The sequence below is a fragment of the Dasypus novemcinctus genome, chromosome 2 (genome assembly GCF_030445035.2).
Source record: "Dasypus novemcinctus isolate mDasNov1 chromosome 2, mDasNov1.1.hap2, whole genome shotgun sequence".
NCBI classification, from domain to species: Eukaryota; Metazoa; Chordata; class Mammalia; order Cingulata; family Dasypodidae; genus Dasypus; species Dasypus novemcinctus.
In genome coordinates this window covers 27,511,918-27,536,763 of record NC_080674.1, presented here as the reverse complement: position 1 = coordinate 27,536,763, position 24,846 = coordinate 27,511,918, and positions in this window count along the sequence as shown.

The following is a 24,846-nucleotide window of genomic DNA, read 5'->3' as shown; positions in this document are numbered from 1 at the left end:
TGAGTGGTTAGACAAATGTTAAAAGTCTTAATACTGACATTAACATCAAATAAAAATGGACTTTAAATGGGTCATATGCCTAAAGGTAAGAGATAAGAATGCAAAATTGTAGAAGAAAATGTTCATGAATTTGTATAGACAACTATTTTTTATTTAAATTAAAAATCACCAAAAGCACAAAATGTAAAAATATGCTAAGATAATTTGGACTTCGTCAAAATTAAAAACTTTTGTTCCCCCAAAGATATGGGCAAGTAAATGTAAAGACAAGTGACACTTGGGAAGAAGATTGTTGAAAAGCAAATTTTGAATAAAGAATTTCTATTCAGAATGTATAATGAGCAGAATATATAATGAACTCCATAGTAAATGAGCAAACAACTGTGTATAAAATTTCAGCAAATTATCTGAAGAGCTGTTTCTCCAATTAACATTGCAAGTGGAAAATAAGCCATTAACTGCTTCATACATTAGGGTAACGCAGATTAAAATGACCTTGAGCTCTTACAAGAAATCACTAGAAATATCCTTAATGTGCATCAACTAGTTGGTAAACAAATTGAGGTATATCCATTCAATGGAATAGTACTTAGTAATAAAAAAAGAAGGTACTCTTAAACAAGCAAAAATAAAGGTAATTATCGAACATGTTATGCTCAGTGATAGAATTCTGATAGAAAAGAGTAAATGTTATATGATTCCATTTTTATGAAATTCTTCAAAAGTGAAAAATCATCATCAGAGTAGGAGTAATGGTTAGGCTAATGTGTCAACTTGGCCGGGTAATTGTGCCCAGTTGTTTGGTCAAGTAAGCACTGGACCAACTGTAATACAAGCACATTTATGGGCTAGTCCTGAGTGATTTCACTGCATGAATGGCTGATTTTAACTTTGATCAATCATGGAAATTGCTGTCAGCAATGAGTGACATTTTATCCAATCAGTTGGATACCTTAAAAGGATAAGTGATTTCAGCATTCAGAGAGAATTACCCAGCTTATCTTTGGACAGCCAACATATCCCAGAAACTCATTAAGGACCTTCACTGGGCCTTCATCAGAGTCCCTGACTTGCAGCCAGCCTGCAGAACCCAGACTTGTCTATCCCCATGGTCATGTGAGATAATTTTATAAAATCTCATAGATATCTCCTGTTGGTTTTTTGTTGGATTTCATAAAATCTCATAGATATCTCCTGTTGGTTCTGTTCCCTAGAGAACACTGACTAATACAGCTTGGTACCAGGAGTGATGCTTGAGGAATAGAATGTTCAATATGGAATGTCTGAGGTGGTTCTAGAGTTTTGCAATTGTCTCTGTATTCTAATTGGATTCAAGGTTACTAATGACTCCCTGTCCAATAATGAAGAGGCCACTAGCAGTCCATGGCATGAGTTGGCAATGGAGATACTCAAAATATCATAACTGGATTCCCCTACTTCCACACTTAAAATAGGCAAGGAATTAGGTTAGTGTGTTTTCAACACCTTAACAGAATTTTGTGGAGTCAAAAGGTATGATGATATTGGCTGGTTCCTCCTAGATACTCTGGATACACTTATTAAAGAAAGATAAGCTAAAGGCTTCAAGTTTGCAACTAAAATGATACATGAATGATGTGAAAATTTCTATGTGTGCTCTAAGAGAAAATTTTGTTTCCTGTAGCCATAGGCTTGAGATAGCTGAGAACCAAACTCAGACCCATTGAATGAATAGCAGAGCTACAAAGGAAATAAAAATTTCAACCCTGCAGGGTATGAACAGTTAAAGTGAAGGCACTGTTGGAAAGGAGTTGAACCCAGTAGATTGGATTGGAGACATCTGTGATGATGATAATATTTGTGGGGACATTGAAACCCCAAATTCTGATGAGACTTTACCAGATAAACCTGTAATGGCCTACCCTGTGCAGGCCACTCTTTGACAACCTTGTATCAACTAACCTCCAGGCAGCCCCATGGAGTCTGGACCTCTTTACAGCTTTGAGTTGGGTACCAGACAAACTAAAGCCTGTACTACCGAGCTTCTGGCTTGCCCCAAAGAGTTTGACCCTCCTCCCAGTCCTAAGGCAGGTTCCAGCCAATTTCCAGCATGTACTGCCCAACCTCCTGCCTACCACAGGGAGTCTGGACCTCCTCCCAGTACAGACGCAGGTACCAGACAAACTCCAGCATGCTCTGCAAAATCTCAACCCTCCCCTGAGGAATCTGCCCTTTCACCCCTGCCTGAAGAGGGTAATCCTGTTTCACCAGAAGAAAATTCATAGGAATGCCCTGAGGTCAGTAGTTTGCAAGACATTTCTAATCCTTCTTTTTAACCACCTCCACCACCCCTCTTCTCTTAGATACCTATTACTAGACTAAACTCACAAGTCTCCAAGGACCATGTACAAAAAAATCATCCAGGAGGAAGTACACTGTACTCTGAAAGAAGTGCCTGAATTTTCCAAATTTTATAGCTAGAAATCAGGGAAACATATGTGGGAATGGATACTAAGGGCATGGGATAATGGTGGAATAAATATAAAGTTGAATCAGGCTGAATTTATTGATATGGGCCCACTAAGCAGAAACTCTGGATTCAACATTGTCACTGGAGGGGTTAGGTTAGAAAAAGCTATAACAGTTTGTTTGTGTGGCTGACTGAAACACGGGCCAAAAGATGTGCTTGCATGTCTGAGGTTGAGATGCTGGATTTTCCCTGGTATACAGTAGAAGAGGGAGTATAAAGGCTTAGAGAGATTGGAATACTAGAATGAATTTACCATTTAAGACCTTTGGATTATGTCCTTTAAATGAAATAGATTTCTTTCCACTTTTCACCAGGTTTTGAGTATGTAAATGTTGACAAAACTCTAGGAGATGACAGAGCAACAGAGAGAAGCAGCTAGATACCTTTATGATCTTGCAGGTTCACCTACGCAACCAGTTCAGCTTACTTACACGTTCAATGTTACATGAAAAAGGGTGGAAATTCTAAGAGACCTCTAAATTATCTAAAGGAAATGGTAACCCATATAGCATAACAGGTATGTAGTCTTCCCACTGTGCTGTCTTCTTGATACCAACATATAATTGAATTTCCTCTACATATCTTCTACTCACATTGCAATAATTTTCCTTCATGTTCTAATCTGAAATACAAAAACAAAAAATACTCTGATGATTGAGGTTTTCTTGGAGTTTAGATAAATTTGGGGTGCTATATTAGAATTGAGATCTTCCATAGTTGGGTGTCTTGTTGCTTCAGGGTATTTATACTATTAATTTTCCCTTGGAAACATTTTCTGATCATATAGTTCTTAGCTTAATTAGCATATCCCATAGATGTCTAAGCTGGAAAACTTTTCTTATATGGCCCCTTTCATTTGCTAAATATTTTATTTATCTAATAAATATTGGACATTCTTTCATTTATTTTTTCCTCTGGTTCTTTTCTGATTTAAAAGATAACACTCATGAATGCAGGAATGTTGTTCAACATTGTATCCTTGGTATCTTAAGTGATGTCAAGAATATAGAAAGAAAGAAATATTTGTGGACTGAACACATTTATGAAATGAATGCTTATCAATTAGAATTTGAATGCCCTATATCTAAGAAATAATAGTACATTTTTTTTCTTTCAATGAATTTTTGTTGAGAAACTACTATGTGCTGAGTGCACAGAAAGGTCCTTCCCCTCCTGGGTCTTGACTTTTCACAGAAAAAAATGGAAAATAAAGGGAAAAATAAGTATGTCTCACCCATTGTTGATTATGACTATATAAAATAATAAGTTGTTAGTGGGCTATTGATTGGCTGGAAGCAGCCTAATGATTTTGATAAGCAGCTTACCTGACCGCATTAGCTGACATTTAAGGTGATACTAGAAGGTAGTGAGAGTAGGTGGAAGTTCAGGCAGAGGGAACAGAATTGGTAAGGTCACTGGAACAGGTGGAGACTTTGGGGCTTTTTCAAGGAATAGCAAGCAGCCTATTTTAGTTTGTTAAGTTGTTCACAATGCGTATTCTACAATTAGTAAAATTGTAGATTCTTTAAAATAGGTTGTCTTTTAAAAATGGGCAATTATTAGCTTACAAGCATACAGTTTTGAGGCCATGGAACTGTCTGAATCAAGGCATCATCAAGGTGATGTTTTCTTCTTGAAGTTTGTCTGTTGACAATCCTGAAATCCTCTGTCACATGGAAAGACAAATGCTGGCACATGCTGGGCTCTCTCTTCTCTTCAAGGTTTTGTCACTTTCAGTTTCTACAGGCCTTTCTCTTGCTTTGTCTGATTTTCATTATCTTATAAAGGACACCAGTGAAAGTATTACAGATCTGTTCTGAGTCATGCCTTACTGAAGTAGCCAATCAATACGTCTTACTTAGAATAGGTTTACACCGACATCTTTTACTGATGAAATTTTGCCTCAGAATTGTGTTTTCCTAAATCATGATTTAGGAAAGTGTGTGTAAATGGATTAAGCATTAGCAGATACTTGCTATCAAAATATATAAATCCTTTATATTTTCTTAATAGCAATTCATTATGCATTTGTAAATATTTACTCTAATGTGTGATCCAAAAGTTCTCAAATCACAAAGAGACGAACAAGCACAATAACTTACATGTATTCCATAACAACAGTATATGCTCAGGTGTAAGCACAAATGCACCATCTTATCAATAATATTTTGTTATTAATTTCAAATTAATGGTATGAGATTCTGAATTAAATCTTTTTCTATTTTATTCTTTTCTTAAGGGTGATTCCTATACATGTTTTCAGATTCAGAGAACTATTTTATAGCATAGGAGAAGAAAATTCTTTGATATTGCTGGCAGTGATTTCTATCCAAATCACATATCATTTAGTATTTTGGAGTAGAAATAAGTAAATATTATATTCTTTTGACATAATATAGGTAAATGAGTCTCAAAAGAAAAATGTTATAATGTTACAAACATAAAATTCACATTTAAAAAGAAATGACAATTTTTCAAGTAAAAAAACCTAAATCTGAATATATTCACATAGAATAAAGGAAACAAAAACAAACTGAATCAATATATCAAGGGAGTATTTGTCATATCAAAACTTAAAACAAAGACATGACAAAATATCAAGATTTCCTTCAACATTTAGACATAACTACTTTATTTATTTTTTAAAAGATTTATTTTAATTTAGTTATTTCTCTTCCTCCTCCCCACCCCCCACTCCAGTTGTCTGTTCTCTGTGTTCATTTGCTGCATGTTCTCTTGTCCACTTCTATTGTTGTCAGCGGCACAGGAATCTGTATCTCCTTTCGTTGCGTCATCTTGTTGTGTCAGCTCTCCGTGTGTGCAGCGCCATTCCTGGGCAGGCTGCACTTACTTTCGCTCTGAGCGGCTCTCCTTACGGGGTGCACTCAATGCGTGTGGGGCTCTCCTATGCTGGGGACACCTCTGTGTGGCATGGCACTCCTTGCGCGCATCAGCACTGCGCATGGACCAGCTGCACACGGGTCAAGGAGGCCCGGGGTTTGAACCACGGACCTCCCATGTGGTAGACGGACGCTCTATCCACTGGGCCAAGTCCTCTTCCCTATTTTATCTTTATGGATAAAGCATGGTGATAATTGCACTATTTAAGTATGTTTTATAACTTTCATTGAATTTATATAAAATGGGTGAATTTATGGTATACAAATTATAGTTCATTATGATATATAGAATAAATTGAATAAAATAAAAATAAACTATAATCCATAACAGAAGTTGAAACCTTGACAAAATCATTCAGAAAAAATTGTACTGAAGGAACATCAAGGTGAAAAAACATCAAGACATCAAGGAAAATAGGCTACCATTGCCTTTTGTGTCTAACAACAGAAAACACACATTCACATATGCATTCACACTGACACAAAGTTTATCTATCTAGTTTATTTTCTACTTGTGTTTCATGAAGTTTAAAAGAAAAAGAAAAGCCAAAGAAACCTGACTTGATTTATCTTTAGCCACATTTGATTCTTTCCTGTGTTATAACCAAAAACTTTAAAGTTCAAGAAGACATTACAAGAAGGATATGGGAATCATTTACTTCAAACTTTTGAAATATGGATGAAAATCTCCCAGGTAATTATGGTGCAGTATATTTTGTAAGCAATGAACTTTAACACCATAGAAAATATGAGGACAACAAGGATTTACTATAGAGTACTCCAGTTATTTCAGCTTTAAATTACACTATGTTCCTCTTCTGTTGACACTATTGTTTTCCTAATTGTTCATTCTGGAAGTCTTGAAATCATCTTGGACACTTATGTACTTCAAAGTGTGCTCGACTGTAGGATACAAGACTCTTCACTTGCATGGGCTCCCCCAATTCATGGAAGATATACTAGACCATTATCTTAGTTTTTAGAACTGCTATAATAATGTACTACAAACCAGATATTTTAGAACAACAGAAATTTGTTCTCTCACCACTCTAGAGGCTAGAAGTACAACATTAATGATTTGGTAGGCCTACGTACAAAAGTCACTCACCAAATGCCAATATTGTAAAATCCATAAGTGACCCAGCCTAACCCAAGTCTCATCAAATTATCAAATTAGTATGAATTTGGTGCATCTTGGAGCAATAATACTCTTTATAGATGGACTATGAGACACAGAAAACAAATTATCTGATTCCAAAATACAATTTCAGAATAAGCATAGGATAAATGTTTCTATTCCAAAAGGGAAAAGTTGAAGGAAAAGAGGGTCATGGGTCTTAAGCAAGTCAGTAACCAGCAGGGAAAATTTGATTACATTTAAAAGCCTGCAAGTAATCTTCTGTGACATAAGGCTTTGATATTTGAGCCCCTGAAGTGATTGCCCCATGTTCCAGACACCAAGAGTTGGACCCACCCTCTCCAAACACCAGGGTGGATAAGCCACCCACTCATGACCTGAGGAAGTCTCTTTGTTCCAGACTTCTGCATGAAGGACTCTGCCTCTGAAGTCACTCTTCCTTCATTTAATCCTGTCTCTGTTCCACAGGTTGGCTATGTTTATGCTGAAATAAAGTTCTTAAAAAACTTTCTAGTATTCTAAGTAATTCACACAGGTCCAGTTCATCAGAGAAGATGGTTTTATTAATCAGGGAACCAGAACCACAGAACAAATGTAAAAGATATACATATATACACACATGCACACAAGCACATGAACATATTATATCTAGAGATTTCATACAAGGAATTGGCTTACATAATCAAGGGTGGCAGGCAAGTCTGAAGCCCATAGAACAGATTCCAGGCTACAAGCTGCAATGTTTTTTAAAAGTAAAGTTGAAGTCTTTAGTCTGAATTCCACAGAGGAAGTAGGTTAGCTGTAAATTCTGACAAGAACCAGTGCTTATGTTGAGACAGAAATTTTACTTACCTATGAAGTTCAGTTCTATTTTTTAACCACTCCAACTGAATGGAAGAGAACAATTTCCTTTTTAATGCTAGATGCAATGAAATGACTAAAGATGCAAATCTTGTCTACATAATGTCTTTACAGTAACAAGCAGGTCAGTTTTTGTCAAAACAACTGGACAGCAAAACTTAGTCAAGTTGACCTGTGAAATTAACCATGATAGCAGGCTTGACTGTTGTAGATTGACTCATGCCTCCCACAAAGGTAAATTCAAGTCCTAATCCTTGGTCCTGTGAATGTGAACCCATATGTAAAAAGAAAATCTTTGAAGATCAAATTAAGATGAGATCAAATTAATCAGTATTTCCCATAATACGATATGACTGGAGTCCTTTTAAACAGATTAAAATATTGAGCACAGGCATAGTAGGAAGCAGAAGGAGACAGAAGACAATGTGGTGGAGGCAGAGATTGAGTTATTGATTGCTAGCACACCATCAACAAAATGCTACAGACTTGATAGAAAGTGTGCTCTGAAGACAACTTGATTTTGGACTTTGGCTTCTACAGGTGTGAGACAATAAATTCCTATTATTTAAGCCAACCAATTTGGAATATTTGTTATAGTAACCATGGCAAACTGAGAAAAACCCTCCTCAAATATTTCATGAATAAGTGCATTTCCACTACTGACTTCTTCTGAAAGAGTTACACTTCTAATCCCTTTACCAGTTGTCCAGTCACAATCTTTTCCTTGTTTCCAGAGCATGCTATTTGAATAGGGAAAGTTTTCACACACATACAAGCACTGGTTTCTTTGTGCTTAACAGTTCATTCCCAAAATTATCTCCTTCCTCTCAGTACAAGCAGCAAGGAGAAACCAGGTAGCATTTTCCTTATTTTACTTTGATATATCCTCAATTAAATATCTAACTTCATCATATATACATTCTACTACTAGAACATATTCAACCATGGTTCTCCACTACTTTATAATAATCACTTTTCTTTTAGTTTCCAATAACAGACTCATCATTGTCACTTCTTTCCAAGCTCTCATCACAATTTCCTTTAATGTCCATATTTCTTCCAACAGTCTCATCAAGACAATCTAAGTTGTTATAGGAGAACCCCACTTCCCAGTACCAAGAACTGTCTCAGTTCCTTCATGTTACTGTGACAAAGTAACACAAATAAGAACAGAAATTTATTGTCTCTCAGTACTGGAGGGTAGAAGTCCAAAGTCAAGCTGTTGGCTGGAACATATTTCCTTCAAAATCTGTGGGAAGCAATCTTGTCCATGCTTATTGCCTAGCTTCTGACAGCGGCTAGTCAGAAATCCATGGTGTTGTTAGCAATAGTCATAACCTGGCTTTTTTTTTTTTTTTTTGGCTTGTGTCCAAAATCCTCTTCTTGTAAAAACACCAGTTATACTAAATTAAGAGCCCACCTTACTTCAGTATGATCTAATGGTTACTAAAAATCTCTTTAAAAATCTTATTTCCAAATAGGGCCACATTCATTAGGTTTGAACTTGAACATATCTATATATTTTTTAGTGGACACAATTCAATCCATAACACTCTTTGTCAGTGACATCAATTCACAGGGTATTTAAGAATAATTAAGTACCAATAAATGGCCTAATACCCTAAGAGTTTATGACAAATATGAAAAAAAAAACTGATAAAATTTTCTCAAATTTGACAAATGTAGAAGTATCTATGACATTACTGTAATAGTCTGGTTTTTCCTGAGATATAGATCCAAAGGTTATATAAATAATGTATTAATACTGATGCAAGTAAAACTATAAGTATAAAATATAAGTATAACTATAAATAGCATATATAAAAAGATTTACTATAAGAAAATGACTTACACAATTTCAAGGGCTGGCAAGCCTGGATTCTGTATAGCAGGTCAGAGACAGGAAATTCATGGAGGATTATGTTGAAGTCTTTAGTGCAAATTTGTATGGGATGTCAGGGAGAAATTGAGAGTGTAGTCTCCAGGCAGAATTCCTTCAGATTCTTGAACCCTTAATTCTAGTTTTTCGAGCAAGTTCTTACTTTTAAGGCCCACCCACATCACTAAGGGTATTCATCTTTACATAAGGCAACGGCTTGTAGGTGCTAATCCTATCTCTGAAATGTCTCTACAGCAACAACAAAACCAGTGTTTGAACAAACAATTGGACACCATAACCTAGTCAAGTTGACAGATAAAATTAACTATCACAGTTAATAGTAAGCAGGCAGTAATAATAATAATCATAATTACTTTATAAAACAAAATTTGATCAGCCTTACTAGAAGGAAGGCTGAATTAATTCTTCTTGCTATAGAAAATATTATTATTAAATCACTAAAATATAAAGAATATAAACAAAATGCATGAAAGAAGGAGAATTAAAATTAAAGAAGTGTCAGTTAATTACATTACATTTATATTTTTAGTATTTGTGATATTTTGGTACATCTCAACATTTAAAATTGATAATTATATGAATTATTTTCCAATTTTATATATTAAATTTCATTCTTATTTTACATTCATAACTTTCATTTTATTGTAATGACATTCCTAAAGTACATAGCAATGAAAACCTGGATTTTCATTCAGAAAATCTGGTATATCCTTCCCATCATCCTACTCACATATATTGTGGTATTTATTTTCTCACTTGGCTATCCAAATTTGCCTCAGTTCATTCTTCCATATTCCCTTCCTCACACTGTTTCCAAAATGTTTTTTTCTCAGCATAATAATCCTATAATAACAGACCATAATTTAAATTCATATAATACTTTAAAGCATTGAAGAAAAAGCAAACCTACTCCTGATTCCTCAAAATCATTTCCTTTGTCACCTCATCACAGAAATAGGAGGCTATGTACAAAAGGCCAAAACTCTTCAGCTTTTTCTAATGTCTTACCGTACATCAGTGTACTTCTACTACCTGACTTTGAGAATGCCAGTTCTCCCTTTTAGTTTCTCCAACATTTTTTGAAGTCCTCTCTGATATCATTCCCACAAAATGAAATCATCACCCTCCCATCATCTTTTTTTTAAAGATTTATTTTTTTATTCATTTCTCTCCCCTCCCCCCCCAGTTGTCTGCTCTCTGTGTCCATTCATTGCATGTTCTTCTGTGACCACTTCTATCCTTATCAGCGGCACCAGGAATCTGTGTTTCTTTTTGTTGCATCATCTTGTTGTGTCAGCTCTCCATGGGCAGACTGCACTTTCTTTCGCACCGGGCGGCTCTCCTTACGGGGCACACTCCTTGTGCATGGGGCTCCCCTACGCGGGATTCACCTCTGGGTAGCACGGCACTCCTTTGCTCATCAGCACTGACATAGGTCAGCTCCACACGGGTCAAGGAGGCCCAGGGTTTGAGCCACAGACCTCCCATGTGGTAGACGGATGTCCTATCCATTGGGTCAAGTCTGCTTCCCTGCCATCATCTTTTGTATATATTTTTGTTGGAATATTCTATTGTAATTATTTCTTGCATATCATATATATAACAGTAAAATGGGTGTTCTTTTTTTAAATTATTAAATATTTTAAATTTACTAAAAAAATTCAGAAAACTTTTGTAAGTCATTAATACAATAACCAGAAGCCTTATTTGCTTTGTACTTTTTTCTTCCTAAGACATAAAATATTGCCACTGGTGCCAAATCCAATATTAAATTCCTAACAGCCACATACTGCAAAAGTAACCACTATACTGCTATTTCCTGAATTTCATGTGTATAATTCCTATGTGTAATTTTATTTTATGAAAAGCTTTCAGTTTAATATATAAATTTCAAGTTATTGAGGGGAAGATGACTTTCTTAGGTGACATTCTATAAGGAAAAGTGAGCCAACAATAATGAAAGGAAAGAAGAAATTAACAACTTGAAAATATCTCTAGGAATATATGTCCTTCCCTGTGACCCACACAAAATGCCAACAAAATGCTAATTTTATTTAGTTTACATTTATTAAATTAATACGATCCAACCCAAACTCATGAGTTGTCATCTTTTTGCATTTTACCAGGGACACTACAAAAACTGCCATACAATGGATTGGCTTATATAAAAATTTGGCCCACAGTTTGAGGCTAGAAGTCCAAAATCAAGATGTCAGCAAGGCTGTAATTTCCCCCAGAACCTGTAGAATCCTGGTTATGGCAGTCCTCTTTCAATGGCATGATGATCTCTCCTCACTAGTTTTTTCAGATTTCAGGTTTCTCCTGACCATGTTCAAATTTCCTCACTTTTTAAGACCTGAAGTCATATGGATTAAAGTCCTCACTGATTCAATTTGTCTTCATCCAAATAGGATCTCTGGAGATGCTATTCACCAATGAGCCCATATCTTAAACAGTAATATCTCCAAAAGTTCTATTTACAAATGGATTGATACCCACAAGAACATAGATTAAGACTTGAACATATTTCTTTATAGGATATATGATTCAATTCTCAACAGTATGTAAAATAAAGTACAGGCAACCTGTATTATTCACTATATTTTATACATTCCACTTTTATGGGTCACATTTTACAGTGTGTTTTGTAAATGGTTGAGCAGAATTTTCCCCTTTTTTGATGGCTATTGTTTATAATGGCTGTAGAGATGACTGAAAGTACAATGTTATCATTATAAAATAATTATCTTAACAGTACACTATTACATGCATGGCAAATATAGATCCAAGAGTTGTCAAGATTTTGCAAAAATATTATCCATATAATAGTTGAAGAAAAGTTACAGAATAATAAAGATAATGAATTTAAAACATATAACAATCTAAAATATGATTGAAAATATTATTGAATTTCAGATAATTTATAATAAAAAAATCTTGCTAACTGTGTCATACACACATCTTGGACAATATTCACTCAACAAATATAAAGTCACACACACATATATATATATATTCTGAATATAAAAAGTTGAGTGAAATTTCTAATCTTTAGAATGTGCTTAATAATAGACAATATACAATATGTGATTTTTCCTTCCCTGATGTGTTTTGGTAACAGTTATAATGGAAATTGTCAAATGACTTGTGTTTTTCTATCTTATTAAAAGCTTTCTCATATGGGAAGTTGTCCTACATTGTGTCAAAAGAATAAGTTGCCAGATTGCTAATATTTAATAGATTCTGAGAAAAAAAGCCATGTACTATACTAATTTGACCTTTTCAGAGCTCTAAATTTGATTGGATGGACATTTCTCTCCTATTTAAATACTCAAACCCCCATTGAGAAGAGTTAGAATGAACATTTGTTAAAAGTTAGAATACTAAAAAGGTTAAAGTACAGAACCAAATGCTTCAGAGTATAATTCATAAATTTTGCCATCTTATTTTTTGAAAAAATTATGAGATTCTGAAATGATGGTATAAATTAAATTTTCATTATTTAGCTATATATATATATATATATAAAGTGCAGATGTTTAACCCTGAAGTCCTAAATAAAACTGCTTCTTAGGTTTCTTATGTTTGCTGAGATGTCAGGGATCAGTCTAAATTATGGCCACCTAGCACAACAGAATGTTTCATTCTTGATCAGAATAGCATTCCTATAAAGAGAAGAAAAACAGTAAAACTAATGTTTCCTTTTTTTACAATCCTAAATGTTTAAATAACTTATGCTTCAGTCATGAGGGTATATACTTCATATACCCTCATGAGAGACATCTAAGGACAACAGCTGATATGAAAGGAAGCACAAATAATTAGTTTTATTAAGAAAAATCAAAGTTGATTTTTTATAGATTTATGTGACCATTTATGTGAGCAACTACGACTTCTGCATATTTACATTAATTGCAATATGAAATACTATTAACACAATGACATATATTTCATAAGGCTTGTTATTTATAGATTTTTGACAGAGTTTGAAGATAAATTTCATGAACTTTATCTATTTCCATCAAATAAGCTTAATCAAAATTAATGTTACTCAATTATTTGGCCATAATAGATATTATAGTTGCAAAAAAAGAAAAGAAAAATTAAAGAGTAAACAATACTGATACACTATTTTTTTTAAAGTGGAAAGGGTTAAGAAATATTGATTTTAAAATAATATTCAATTTATTTCTGATGAAATATTTGTAATTAATTAACTATATTTATACTTTAACAAACCGTGACTGATTACCCTATTTTTCTGCCAACTATAAATCACCTAAATGAATTGCAGTTCTTAGTGTTCAAAAATGAGATTAAAAGTAGAAGACAGTTTGTTTTTTAAAAAAGTTCTTAAAAAGAAACAAATTTGCTGAATTAAGTAAGAAGTAACATTTGTAAAAATGGAATTAGAGTGTTTAGTGTAGATATGAGTACAGGGACTTCTGGGAAGAAGACATTTTAGTAGGTAGTCAGTGCTCAACTTTCTTAAAAAATCAATGCAGGAAAGGCAAAAAGCAGTCCAAGGAACTGCTTTGGGGATCTGCAGACAATGAGAGTACTGAGCCTCATCCAGGAGTTCTGGTAACAGAGAAATGAAGAAGCTAAAATGGAAATCATGAGTTACTAGCCTACACAGCCAGTATTGACACCCATTACCCACCTTCAAGACAAACAGCTTGGGGAAATCCTTGGGTCACTGCATTCAGCTGAGAGGAGAACAGATGTCTTCCCTCGCAAGAAGAGGGATAGTGTGGTAAAGGGCAGGGAATAGGTTCTCATCAGTTATTTTGGCCAGCAGAGCCCACTTTGAATCTCAGCCAGTCCAGAAACTGACTAGACCACAATCATGGGCAAGTGAGAGTTGAAAAATACACCTCCCTGAAAAGATTCAAAAAAGAGCAACATCTAAACTGCAGGAAGAAAAAGCACATTTTGGAGACTATCATGTCCCAAATTTTTGGATCTGATATAAAACCCACTAGTGGGTCCTGGTCCTATTTTGATAACTTAAGATGGGCAATTTTAAAGACTAAGAATAAGTAGAACCTAAAGTCAAAAAAAAATCATGAAACAAAACCACTAGGAAAAAGAGAGAAATTGACTGTCAGAGAAAATTCACTGGAATAATCAGATGCCTAGATATCATCCAAAAATTATATACCATACTAAGAAGCAGGAATATATATCTCAGCCAGAGGAACAAATGAAAGATTCTAACATCATACAGGATTTAAGACAACTAATCAGTGACAATCACACAAATCTCCTGTATCAGTTCAAGAAGTTGAAGGAAAATATGGCTGAAAAGATAAAGGATATTAATGGATACTGGGTGAGCATAAAGATGAATTTAAAAGCCTGCAAAAAAAAAAAAAGTAACAGAGCTTATTGAGAATGGATGAGATTTAAATATATTAGAGGCATATTAGAGCAGAATTAAAATGGCATGAGTGAATAAGTGAAATTGAGGATAGAATATCTGAAATTGAAAAGACAGGCGAACAGACAGAAATTAAGAGTAGAAAAAAATTAACACAGTCCAGGGAATTGAATGACAACATGAAATACACAAGTATGCATATTATAGGTGTCCCAGAAGAAGCATACAGAACAGGGGCAAAAAGAATATTTGAGGAAATAATGCCTGAAAATGTCCCAGATGTCATGAAAGACACAAATATAAATATCCAAGAAGGACAATACACTCCAAAGATAGTAAATCCAAATACACCCACTCTGGGACACCTACTATATGGAAAGAAAATATAAGAAATAAGTGTGGATTCTGAAAGCAGGAAGAGAAAAGCAATGTATCATATACAAGGGAAGTTCAATAAGACTAAGTTCTGATCTTTCATCAGAACCATGGAAGTGAGAAGAAAAATAGTATGGTATATTTAAGGTGCTGAAAGAGAAAAACTGACAACCAAGAATTCTTGATCTAATAAAACCATCCTCCAAAAATTAGGGTGATTTTAAAGACTTCATGGACTTCATACTGAGAAAGTGTGCTACCAAAGACTGGATTTACATCATATACAAAGGGAGCGCTATAGCATGAAAGGAAAAGACAAGGGTGAGAGACTTGGAGAAGAGTATATAAATTAAGATTATTAGTAAAGGGAAGCTTAAAGGGTAAAAAGATGGACATTCATTAGATATGAAAATGGAAAGTCAAAGGATAAATTGGATGAATTAAGTAATGCATTTACAGTAATGACATTGAACATTACTGATTGAAATCCTCAATCAAAAAATATAGATTGACAGAATGGATTAAAAAATGCTATATGCTGTCTACATGAGACCAATCTTAGATGTAAGGACACAACCATATTGTAAATGAAAGGCTGGAAAAAGATATTCCATGTAAATGGTAACTAAACAAGATCTGGAGTAGTGTTACTAATATGAGACATACAGATTTTTAAATGCACAACTGTTAGATGAAGAAGTTCATTATATATCAACAAAAAAGAGCAATTCACCTAAAAAAATAAGTATAATAAATATTTATGCACCCAACCTAAGTACTTGAAAACACATGAAGCAAATTTTGGCAAAACTGAAAGGAGAAATAGATATACCTACAATAATAGTTGGAGACTTCAATACACCACTCTTTGCATCGGATAGAACATATGGACAGGGGATGAATGAGAAAACAGAAAGCTTGAATAGTTCTGAAAAAAATTTAAAACATTTAAATTATACAAAGCACTTCCTCTGATCGAAATGGAATGAAGCTGAAAATCAATGAGATGGATAAAGATAAAATGCACACACACACGGAGATTAAATATACATTCTTTAAAAATTGGTGGCTCAAAGAAGAATTGCAAGAGAAATCAGTAAATATCTCAAGAGAAATAAAAATGAGAATGCAAGATATCAAAACCTATGGAATACAGCAACGGCAGTGCAAACAGGGAAATTTATAGCCCTAATCCTTAATTTAAGAAGAAAGATCAAAATATCAAAGACAAATTTGCATAGTTGGAGGAACTAGAGAAAGAGCAGGAAAATAATCCCTAACCAAGCTAAAAGAAATAATAATATTAAAGCAAAAATAGATTAAATTAAGAACAACAACAACAAAAAAATAGAATAAAAAAGTCCACAATAATTGGTTCTTTGAAAAGATCAACAAAATTTTTTTTTAAAGATTTATTTATTTTATTTAATTCTCCCCCTCCCCCGGTTGTCTGTTCTCTGTGTCTATTTGCCTCGTCTTGTTTCTTTGTCTGCATCTGTTGCATGGGAAGTGTGGGCGGCGCCATTCCTGGGCAGGCTGCACTTTCTTTCATGCTGGGTGGCTCTCCTTACGGAGCGCACTCCTTGCGCGTGGGGCTCCCCTACGCGGGGGACACCCCTGCGTGGTAGGGCACTCCTTGCGTGCATCAGCACTGCACATGGGCCAGCTCCACATGGGTCAAGGAGGCCCGGGGTTTGAACCGCGGACCTCCCATGTGGTAGATGGATGCCCTAACCACTGGGCCAAGTCCGTTTCCCAAGATCAACAAAATTGACAAAACCTTTGCTAGACTGAAAAATTAATAGAGAAGATGCAAAGAAATAAAATCAGAAATGGGAGGAGTGACATTACCACTGACCACACAGAAAAAGGATTCTATGAACAATGCCAGCAAACTAGATAATGTAGACAAAATGGAAAAATCCCTAGGTACAGCTGAACAACCTATACTGACATTAGAAGAAATAGAAAAACACAAGAAAACAATCAGAAGTAACAAAATTTAAACAGTCATTGAAATCCTCCCATAAATGAAAATTACAGGACTAAGTGTCTTCACAGGTGAATTCTGCCAATCATTCAAAGATGATCTAATATCAATATTGCTTAAGCTCTTCCAAAAATGTTGAACAGAAAGGAATGCTACCAAACACATTTTATGAAGTCAAAATCACATAATCACAAAATCACACAAATTATGAATACAAAAGCCACATAAAGATACTGTGGGAAAAAAGTTACAGACCAATTCTTTAATGAAGAAAGATGCAAAGTGCCTCAACAAAATACTTGCAAGCCAAAAGCACAGTAAAGGATTTATACACCATAATCAAGTGAGTTTTATCCTGGCTAGGCAAGGCTGGTCCAACACAATAAAGTTAATTAATGCAATACATCACAATAAATTGAAGAGGAAAAATCTCATGATCCTCTTGACTGAGGCAGAAAAGGCATTTGACAAAATAAAGCATCCTTAATTAATTAAAAAAAAACACACCCTGAAAGACAGGAAAAGAAGGAAACTTTCTCAACATGGTAAAGAGCATACATGAAAAAACTCACAGCTAACATTGGACTCAACTGTGAAAGAATGAAGTTTTCCTACTGAGAACAGGCCTAATACAAGGATACACCCTGTTACCACTGTTTTTCAATATTCTGTTAGAAGTTACAGCTAGAGCAATTGGGCAAAAAAAAAAAAAAAAAAGGGGGGGAAACAAAAGAAAGAAAAGAAAAAAGAAAAAGAAATAAAAGGAACCCAAATAAGGAAAGAAGAAATAAAAGATTAGATGTGTAGTATTGATGTAACCTTATACCTGGAAAGCACTGGATAATCCACAAGAAAGATCCTAAAAATATTGACAAGTTCAGCAAAGTGATGGGATACAGATTTGTTTTTATATTGTCATCTTTCATGGGACATTCATTCTCACTTATCATAGGAGATGATTCTCCAAGGATTGTGTTTGTCAAGGAGGGGCCAGGGCAGAGGTGGCCATAGTCAGGAATGTGGAGTGCATCCACACTGGTTCCGCAGTGGTACTTGTTCAACCCTTCATGCTTGATTTCTTTGTACGAAAGGCAGTAGCTGAAAACCAACAGCGTTTCTACACACTACTAATAAGCAGTATGAGGAAGAGGTTAGAAAAAAAATTCTATTTACAATAATGACTAAAAGAATCAAATATTTAGGAATAAAAATAACCAAGGACACAAAGGAGCTGTATTCAGAAAATTATAAAACATTGGTAAAAGAAACCATACGAAGATGCAAATAAATGGAAGGACATTTCATGTTCATGGATTTGAAGACTAAATAGCATTAACATGTCAATTCTGGGAAAAAATTACTTACAGATTCAACAAATTCCCAACAGAATTTCCAACATCCTTTCCTATGTAAATCAAAACGTCAATTATCAAATTTATTTTGAAAAGTAAGGAGCCCTGAATAGCCAAAAATATCTTACAAAATAAGAACAAAGTCATTGCATACTCAATCTTGAGTTTAAAGCACATTACTTGGCTATGGTGATAAAAACATCATGGTACTGTCATAAAGATAGACATATCGACAAATGGAACTCAATTAAGAATTCCCAAATAGACCCTCACATCTAGGGTCAAGTGATTTTTGACAAGGCTGTCAAGCCCACCCTGCTGACCCAGAAGAATCTACTCAATAAATGGTTCTGGGGTAGTGCATGTGGTTTAAACAGTTGGGCTCCCATTTACCATATAGGAGGTCCAGGTTTCAATGCCCAGGGCCTCCTGGTGAAGGCAAGCTGGCCCATGAGGCTAGCTGGTCCAAACAAACTGCTGGCCTGCAGTAAGTGCTGATCTGTGCAGAGTATTGCTCCATGCAGGAGTGCTGCCCTGTGCAGGAGTATTGACCCATGCGGAGAACTGGTACAAGATAACACAATGAAAAGAGACACAGAGGAGAGATAGTAAGAAATGAAACAGATCAAGGAGCTGAGGTGGCACAAGAGAAAGATTGCTTCTCTCTCCAGAATGTCCCAGTATTAGTACCCAGAGCCGCTTAATGAGAATACAAGCAGACACAGAAAATACAGTGAATGGACACAGAGAGCAGAAAATGGGGATGGGGAGGGGGGAGAAATAAATAAATAAACACATACATGCATAAATAAATAAATAAATAAATAAATAAATAAATAAATATTTTTAAACCATAAATGGCTCTGGGAAACAGGATATCCATATTCAAAATAAGGAAAGAGGACCACTATCTCACACCTTGTATAAAAATGAACTCAAGTGCAATCAAGGACCTAAATATAAAAATACAACCACAAAAGTCCTAGAGGAAAATATAGGGAAACATCTTCAAGATCTTGTAGGTGGTAGTTTCCTAAAGCTTACACCCAAAGCACTAGTAACAAAACAAGAAAAAGATAAATAGGACCTCCCCAAATTCAAATATTTTTTTATCCACAAAACATTGTCAAGAAACTAAAAAGGCAGTGTATTCAATACAAGAAAATATTTGTAAACCACATATCCAATAAGGATTTGTTTTCCATGTTATGGAATGGCCATTATTAAACACACACACACACAAAACAAAACAAAACAAAACAGAAAAGAAAACTTCAAGTGCTGAGAAGGCCATAGTATAGGAACACTCCTTCACTGCTCATGGGGATGTAGAATTGTGTAGCCTATGTTGAAGACAGTTTGGCATTACCTCAGGAAACTGAATATAGAATAAGAACCAGATGGCTTCTGTATGAACAGCTGTATGATCCAGTAATCCAGTTTCTAGGCATAAATTCAGAAAAACTGAAAGCAAATGCATGAACTGACATTTGCAGACCAATGTTCATAGTAGCATTAGTCACAATTGCTACAAAATGGAAACAACACACATTTTGTTTATTCATCTACAGATGAATGGATAAACAAAATGTGTGTATACATACAATGGAATACTATTCAGCTGTAAGAAAAAATGAAATGACATTGCATATAACAATATGCATAAACCTTGAGGACATTATATTGAATAATAAGTCAGACACAAATGGACAAATATTGCATGGTCTCACTAATATGAACTGAATGCAATAGCAAACTCTTGGATGTAAACTCTAGAGTATAGGTTACCAGGAGATAGAATGTCGATTGATAATGGGAGCTGATGCTAAATGTAAGTAGAATTTTTAATAATGCTTATTTTAAAAGTGTGGAAATGAATAGAATTGTTCTTAACATATTCTAGTGAGTATAACTAATACTGATGATTTACAAATGTGATTGTGGCAGAAAGGAGTAGTCTAGGGACATAAATGTCCATTGAAGGGGAACTAGTGAATAATTTAGGGACTGTATAACATAGTGATTTTGCTGGTAGATGAAGATTGTGGTTAATAGTATAAATATAAGAAAGTTCTTCTTTTACAAAATGTTAAGAATATGATACCCAGAAAAATTGCAACTAATGAACTTATGGTTGAGAGTTAATAAGAATATTACAATGTTTTGCAGCAATGGCAAACAAGATATATCAATTCTAAGGAACAGCAATGGGAGTATAAGGAGGTATTGGATTTTTCCTTTTGGAATAATGAAAGTATTCTAAAATTGACTGAGGTGGTGAAAGCACAACTCTGTGATGAAAATAAGAGCCACTGAGTATTCACCTTGAATGTATTTTAAAAGCCATGGGACTGTATACACAATGAATCTTATGGTGGATGATGAACTGTGGTTAACAGAACAAATATGAGAATGTTTTTTTATGAACTATAACAAATATATACTAATTTACAGGGTGTTAATAATCTGTTGAGTTTGGGAAAATACATCAAATTTAAAATATGAACTATAGTAATATTCTGATGATGCTCTTTCATAATTTGAAACAAATGTTTTATAGCAATGCAAGTTGTTGGGGAGGTGATGTATGGGAGTCATGTATGATGATATGAATATTTACTTTTTAAGTTCACAACTTTACTATGTAATTATCATTTATGTATATAAATGTATGAATGATATGCTTCAATATTTTTAATAAAAAAAGGAAATTGTCCAAAATATAATATATAAATTTATATAAAAAGCCAAGGTACATACAAATATATACATATAACCCTACATAGAAACACAGGAAAATCAGATTTTTGTTTGTCGAAGCACATCATACTAAATTATGAAAAATAGTTCTTACCATCTGTTGTTCTTTGAAGTTGTATGTATGACAGAAAAAAAAAGAAACATGTTCTTAAATGTAACCCATTCCTATGGTTGTAAACACAATGTAAGTAGGACTTTTTAATGAGGTTAACTCAGGTAAGCTGCATCTAACTGCTATCAGCATGGGTCTTAATCATTTTACTGGAGTGCTTTATAAGAGAATGAAATTTAGACACAAACAGAGAAAGCCATGGACAGCAGGAACCTGGAATGGAACACAGAGGAAAGAGAGAGACCAGGAGATGCTAACATTTGCCTTGCCATGTAACAGAGGAACCAGGAAACATCTCATAAGGCCAACATCTTTAGGGAGAAAGCATCGCTTGATTATGTTTTGATTTGGCCTTTCCTTGAGCCTCAAAACTGTAAGCTAAAAAATTCTTCTTGTGTAAACCAATGAATTTCATGGTATTTGTTTGAAAGACCTAGAAACCTGAAATATAGTCTAACATAACCATAAACAGAATTTTGCTTGATCCCTAAGAATAGAAGATAAATGGATTTTGTAATTAACTAAGATGAAATTGATTTAACACTCTTATGTATTTCTAGCTTAGTGTTGGAAAATACCTGAAAGTCGTTGTCCTAGGCCACTTCCATTCTACATCAGATGAAAAGAAAATATACATTAATCTTAGTGTAAGAAGTAACAGTATGTTGAATTCCAGTTTCAGCAACATATCTGACTAAACAAAGATTGGTGCTCTTTTCTTCTCTTCTTTAAATATGTGCAAATGCAGGATAAAATATATTGTTAGCGTGTAAAAATGTACGATGGGATTAGAGAAGGGAACTGAAATGATAGTTGACAAAAAGAAGGAGGAAATCATTTAAAATGATTTAAAATCATTTAAAATGATACTAAATTTTACTGGGGTGAATGGTAATGAGTGAAACAAAAACATGGACATTTCAGGATATTGACTGAGATGTTCACGCTAAGCCAGAGACATGAAATAGATATATCCTTGAGAGTACAAAAGGGAGAATCTAGATATGAGCTATTTAGTAAACTGGAGACCATAAAACAGCTTAATGAAGGAAAGAAAGAGAAACAAGGAGGGAGGGACAGATGGTGGGAGGGATGGATGAAGGAAGGAAGGAAAGAAGAAAGGAAGGGAAGGGAGAGAGGGAGGGAGGAAGGAAGGATAGAAAGAGGGAGGAAAGGAAGGCAGGAAGGCAGAATGAAGGAATGAGGGAGTAAGGAAGGTGGGAAGGAAGGAAAAGAGGGAGGAAAGACCTGTTTCATGATCAAAGCAAAAAAAGAGGCATGGTCTCTGCCCATGATTCAGGTTGTGACTTGCTTTGATAAAAAGTACAAATTCATTACTTAATATATTTTTTGGACTTAATATGATATTTGGTTTCACTAAATCTTTGTGTCACCTGAAATCTATTAGTAGAATAAAATTATAATAAAAAGTGTAGAAAAAGAGAATTATTCAAATATATTTAATCTGAGCATTCAGGAATTAAAGACCAATATGATATTTTATTTGGTAATTGTATTGAGTCAAGCAAAACTAGCCAGGTTTTAGTGATTGCAGAACATTAAGAACAAAGGAAAATTTTTAAGATCAATCAGAAGACAGAATACCTATAAATAAATAACAATACTACTGAAAACATCAGGCTCCTTTTCTCAACATTAGAAGCCAGAATAGAATGAGTAAAATATTTTACTTAGACTTATAACTGTCAATGTAGAATTTTATATGCTAATGATACTTTCTGTCTGTTCCTTCTCAAATTCTTCCAAACTCCCTAAGCCAAAACCACTGTAAAAATTATCTGCTTAAATAATTCTCAATAATAATGAAAGCTACACCTTTATCATTTACTTTTTAGTCATAATTACATAACTATATATGTCCAAATAAAATGTCATTAAATTTCATGTAACTTACTCCTAATTTAAATGGGAATTGGTGCAACAACAATTTTACATCCTTATTGAATCAATGAATGTATAAACATACCAATGGATTTTTAAATACAATAGTATTTTGAAATGATTTCTATTAGTTCTGTTTTTTGTTAAAGATATCTGATTGTTCTTAATGAAAACAGGGGCTATAAATAAAGTCAAAAATTTTTCCTTAATATAATATAGCCCTTTTAAGGGTAAACAAATATATTGCTACCTTCAATAATTTCTATTACCAGATAATTCTAGGGTGGAAAATACGTTTTAAATTCATTGACATTATTTGAAGAAAATAGCATATGTAAAGACAAATATTTCTACATTGAAAATGGTACACAACTGTGTACCAATCTAATTCTGGGTCTAGAAAAAATATCCACCTTGAATTAATAATGATGATTTAATAGTGAAAATATTAATTTAATTAATGAACACACATGGAATGAATTAATGAATGAATAAGTTAAGAATGAAATACTCCTTTTCTGCATGTTATACATTTTCAACAATAAGAAACTTTACATTACTAATTCAATACATGAAATTCAGTGGGCAATAATCATTACTAAAGGAACATGATCCCTGTGCCATCAGTAGAGTACATGACCTTGGATATAGTTTATTCATAATTTTGCCATTTCTTCATTTTTTAGATCAAAGTTTACATTTGGGTACTTTGTTCCTTCACCCTAAACAGCTTCCTTTAGTATATTTTTTGGTAGTACAGTTATACTGTAGCTAAATTCTCTCTGATTCTTAGTATCTGAAAATTATTTTTATTGTTTGTTTCTTTCTGCACTTTAAATTTTTTGTTTCATGGAGTTCTGGAAAAATGGTGTCTTTGAAGGTAAGTGCTGCCCAGCTCTTTTGCAAAATATGGCTGAGAAGAAGCAAAATCCCATCAAAGTATGCAGTTTTGGGGACCCACAGAGCAGGAGACTCCTGGGCATCAATCTGGAGGGAGCTAGACAAAGAGTTGAAGAGCTCAAGAGAAAACCATGAGTTGCTCACACCTGCGGTTGGAAATGGTGAGCAGCTAAGCCCCATACTCAAAACAAATAGCCTCCACAGATCCTCTGACTCTCACCAGCCAGCTGAGTGGGAGGGAGCATTCCCTGGGAGGAAGAGGATTCCGCCAACAGGTGGAGAATGCTTTGCTTTCCATGGGTTTGGACACCTGAGCCCCCTTTGAATCTCAGGGAGGATACCAGCAAACACTAAGGTGGCCCTGGTGAAAGGGGAGATGGGAATCTACTCAGACAGTCTGTCACACCAGCTTCACTGGGAAAGAGGAACTTGGGCAGGGAAGGGGTAGAAACAGGCAACTAGCTAGCCCTGCCTCTGAAAACTAATAAAAATCCAACCTGCCTAAGGGAAACAGGCAGTAGTAAGAGGTCAATAAGCTTTCAAAAGCTTATGTAGGTTTCCCTGGGTGGAAGAGCAATCTGGAAGAAGGTTGAGGTTGGTTTCTTTGTGGTGAGTTTGACTAGCTGGACCCCCTTTGAATATCAGAAGGAACCCTGACCTGATTTGGAGAGAGGGGAGGAGATCCACTCAGGCAGGACATCATGCCCAGTCATCCTGGTAGAGAAAGCAATTAGATTAGAAAGGGGGAAGGGACAGACAAGCAC